A 5,000-nucleotide genomic window follows, 5' to 3' on the forward strand; every position below is an offset into this window, starting at 1 on the left:
CCTCCAGGAACTAGCCACATAAATCAGCCTCGGGTGCAGTAGGGGGGGGGGGGGGGGGGGGGGGGGTTCTCTTACATGTCATTCCCTCCTGGTGGGTGGGAACAGAACTGGTGCATCGAGCGATAAAAATAACTCCAAACAGCTATATCTTAATAAATATCTAAAGCGATAAAAATAACTCCAAACAGCTATATCTTAATAAATATCTAAAGTGATAAAAATAACTCCAAAGAGCTAGATCTTACTCTCAATAAATATCTAATGCATCATTAAGGTTTATTCAGATATTGTTTTTAGCGTACTTTGATGTGCTTCCAGGGCCACCACTGGCCAGCTAGGGCTCTCAAGTAGAATTGTCTTTGAGGTCCCAGCCGTGGCGCAACTGGCTGGGGAACCTGCACCGCACGCCGGCGACCCGGGTTCGATTCCCGCCCCGTGGTCCTTTCCGGATCCCACCCCAGCTCTCTCTCCCACTCGCTTCCTGTCATTCTCTCTACTGTCCTGTCCAATTAAAGGCATAAAAAGCCCAAAAAAATAACCTTTAAAAAAAAAAAAAAAGAATTGTCTTTGAAGTTTATAACAGTCAATGGCCGCGTTTCCCAGATTCGTCAAGGAGTTCTTAAGTGCTAAGAGCTTCTTAGGAGTGCTCTTAGAATGTTCTTAGAGCGCTCCTAAAACGTTCGTAGCATTTAGATAGATAGATAGATAGATAGATAGATAGATACTTTATTGATCCCCAAGGGGAAATTCAAGAGCTTCTTAACGAATCTGGGAAATCCAACCATTGCTTGTAAACGGCCTCTCAAATATACACAGTGCGTGTAAATGATGCAAAGACACTTGGGAGTTCAACTTTGTATACACAGAACACAATTAAAAAAGTATACTACACCAAGTTAACAACCCTCCCCATACATACAGACGGCATCTCGTCATACTCGTGGTTACCGCCCCCAGTTACCGTGTTAACCATGGCTGAAACACCCCCTGTGGGGGAAAACATTTGTTTTCTGCTACCGAGTTAGCCCATTGACTTTCATGTGTGATGTTAGCATGTTTTCCCCCACACAGGGGGCGGCAACCTTCTAACCGTCTGTATCTATACAAACACATACACACACAGTCTCTTACTATTATCTTCTTTAGTAGGGTTAAATTCATGGTGAAACTATAAAGACAACCCGGACTCCACAAATTATTTAAGCTGAGGGAAACCACATCATTATCCATTCTCTATTCAAATCTCTAAATAAAGTCATCATCAACACCATAAAATTGGACATTGTGTCTCTGACACAAACATAAACAAGCCTCATATTGTTTCCTTAGAGCACTGCTGGATTTGTTTAGTGGCTAATTGGAGCGCTCAGTCCAATCCGAATATTTGCGTATGACTCATCCATCAATAACACTCTGAATTCCACGGGTTTAGCGTCACTACATGGTTTAGTCTTGGCCGGGTCGAGGCCGGGGGACCAAGCCAGAGATGTTGTCTGTGTACCGCGACGCCTAGCGTAGCGTAGCATAGCCTAGCGTAGCGTAGCATAGCGCAGCTGGGATAGATAGATGATAATGAAGCACTCCGCTGTAACCAGGACGGGACATTCCCATGCACCAGAAAAGACAGGCCCATGAGGTCCAGGGGAAAGAGAGAACACAGGGTTACCATAACTTACCAAAGAAGGAGAGAGAGAGAAAGAGAGAGAGAGAGGGAGAGAGGAGAGCGATAAAGAAAGGATGAGAGTGCAAGAGAGAACTGGGTGGGTGAGAGAGAGAGAGAAAGAGAGAGAGAGAGAGAGAGAGAGAGAGAGAATGTGTGTGTGTGAGAGAGAGAGGGAAATGATAGCTATTGAGGATGTGTGTAAGAAAAAGAGAAGGGGTAAAAGGGGGTAGATGGAGCAGAGAGCATGGAGCCTCCTCCCGATTTTATTTCTGTCTCAGCGTGGGATGTGGCTACGCATCAGAACAACTGGGATCTCTAACTAAAATAAACACCCAACATTACAGTGGTTATTTAAAACACAGTTCATGACCAGCACACACAGACAGACACACACACACACACACACACACACACGCTTACTTACACAAACATACATTTGCGCAAGCATAGAGATTCAAATTAATTTTGTTTACGGACTTGCATTTACAGTACATAAACACACAGATTCACACTACATATACACACACACTCACTCACTCACTCACTCACTCACTCACACGCTAACACACAGACACACACACACACACACACACAAACCAAACCGCAGGCTCAATGACAGCATAAGGAAAGGACTCTTCACCATACCAAAGGAACCAACGCACCACCAAAGAAACCCCAAACTCATATTGAGGTCATCTGTTGGTGGTACCAGCAGAACCACCCAGAGTTCCCCCATTTCCTCTTCCTCCCCACGTGCATCATGGTCCCGACCGGTTCTGACCCCAATGAGCCTGATTCATCCGGTGGTCACACCCCTAAAGCCTGTTCACTGAACCTCACCAATCCTAACCACGTACTGCTCTGAAAGTTGATGACAGACTACGATTTCCCGAGCGGAGCTCTGTGATCTGACAGCATGGAGTTTGTCTGTGTCAACAGTTTAGGAGCCTCCTATCCAGACTCCCCCACGCAAATGCCAAGCTGTGAGTCTGGTTAAGCGTGGGGGTGGGGGGTGGGGGGTGGGGGGGGGTTGGCTGGGGAAACATTGCAGGGGCTGCTCAGAGGCCAAACGGGAAGCCGTCAACCCACTCGACCGCGTACAGGCTGTGCTGAATGACCAGTGCCTGAAACCAGCTCATTATCAGATAACTGTGTTGTTGTTGTGACTGTGACTAAGACCCGCGTGTAGGAATGACGGGGGCCTGAGCTGGCCCGGCCGTGGCTTGGTGTGTTTGTGTGTGTGTGTGTGTGTGTGTGTGTGTGTGTGTGTGTGTGTGTGTGTGTGGGTGTGTGTGTGAATGACGGGGGCCTGAGCTGGCCCGGCCGTGGTTTGGTTTGGTCTAGACTGGTTTTATGGGTCTGCTGGATCCTCGTCGTCTCTATCTTATCTAAAACACATGACTGAGTCACAGCACAGGCAGGACACAGGAGAGGAGATGGACACATGGACACACACGGACACACACACAGACACACACACACACTCACACACACACACACAGTCATCATATACAGGGGAATGTCAGTCTATAAGAGGCTTACCCGATCAAAAAGGAATTTAGTGCCAAGCTCGTCTCCGTGCGTTAGGAGAGGCTGCTGCTGTTCCTTCATTTTCTGCTCTTCCCACCAACAGGCCTGCAGGTCTGCAATATCTAAACCAGCTGCAACTGCTCAAGGCACTTCTCAATGAATGTCAATCCAGCCAACATCAAGGCTCGTGCAGCTGTCTGCTATACTGAGGAAAGCCCAGAAACAAAATAAGACACAAGGGCCTACTTTCTCACAAACAAGCCGGCAGTCCTTTACTAGCGAATGGCCTCCAATCAATTCCAACACAAAGTGCTACATGTGAGCACCACTGTGCCGTGATCCACACACACGATGGCAACGATGATGTCCATTCTTTGATGCCTTTGGAAAAATGCTGCCTGGATGTCAAACGTAACGACCGACCCCGATGCAATTTTTTACGATGAATTCCAGCATGGCGAGGAGAACGCAGGTGGCTCTAATCACCCCCTATGACAGCGCAGCGCAGCGCTTAACTCAAAGGCCAATTTAATGCCTCGTTCCAAGCCGAGACTGTAAAAAAAAAACGAAAACGCGGGCCACGTTTGGGTGTGCTTGTTAAGAGGTGGTGGGCTAATTTCTCCAAAAACTGAAATATGGAGGCCGTTAAAAACTACTGAGAGTTTCGCAACGCAAAACACATGTTTACACTTGGCGGGCGCGCTTTAAACATCCATCTGGGCGCAACACCACCCTGTCTGCTGAAGTCATACGCACGGGCCAATAATGAGCCCAGATGGTGTTGACCCCTCGTGTGATGCTCAGCCATCAATTACAGTAAGAGAGCGCACTGATGTGGAGAGTGAAAGAGTGCCGGCACATGGAGGGTTAACTTGACTCTGGCTGACTGGCCAGCAGTACAACAGAAGGTATTATCATAAGCTGTGGCCACACATAACAAGCAGCTCTCCACCGACACATCTTTAGATGGTTAGTCCAGTGACTGAAGCGGCAACGTGTTTGTATGTGTGTGTGTGTGTGTGTGTGTGTGTGTGTGTGCGTGCGCGTGTGAGGTGTGTATGTGTGTGTGTGTGTGCGTGTGTGTTTGTGTGTGTGTGTGCGTGTGAGGTGCGTGTGTGTGGTGTGTGTGTGTGTGTGTGTGTGTGTGTGTGTGTGTGTGTGAAGTAAACCCTACAGTCCTCCTGCTCTATGTGCTGATTCACTTTCTCTGCAGTTCCTTCCTGTCCCACTCACCATTACCCATAAAGCACCACGGGCCCCTGGCCCCCATGCGGATGGTTCTTACCCGTCTCCTGACACACTGACTTCACTAGAGCTGAGGGGCTCTTCAACATGGCTAAGAACAGCCTTCCAGCATGCTGTCCAGCAAAGAGTTTTTCTGTTACCCAATGTTTGCCTTTCTCTCCCCCTCTCTCCCTCCCTCTCTCTCTCTCTCTCTCTCTCTCTCTCTCTCTCTCTCTCTCTCTCTCTCTCTGTAACTCTCCATCTCTTTGATAGCTTGTGACATCCATGACAGATTCTTCACTCTCACTGTTGCAGTGATGGACAAAACAGAGACAGGGTTCCTTGAGCGAAAATTGTTCAACCACACACACACGTACATACATACACCTGATGTGTGTGTGTGTATGTGTGTGTGTGTGTGTGTGTGTGTTTGTGTGCGTCTGTGTGTGCATGTGTGTTTGTGTGTGTGTGTGTGTGTGTGTTTGAGTGCGTCTGTGTGTGCGTGTGTGTGCCTGTGTATGCATGTGTGTGTGTGTGTGTGTGTGTGTGTGTGTGCCTGTGCATGCATGTGTGTGTGTGTGTG

At 48.0% G+C, this 5,000-nt stretch overlaps 1 protein-coding gene across 2 annotated transcripts in view; it reads right to left on the reverse strand.

The window, feature by feature from the left end:
- Positions 1-5,000, reverse strand: part of LOC134097537 (protein eva-1 homolog C) — a 98,912-nt gene that overhangs the window by 29,256 nt on the left and 64,656 nt on the right. The window lies entirely within an intron of this gene.

Source organism: Sardina pilchardus, chromosome 12, assembly GCF_963854185.1.
Source record: "Sardina pilchardus chromosome 12, fSarPil1.1, whole genome shotgun sequence".
Lineage (NCBI taxonomy): Eukaryota > Metazoa > Chordata > Actinopteri > Clupeiformes > Clupeidae > Sardina > Sardina pilchardus.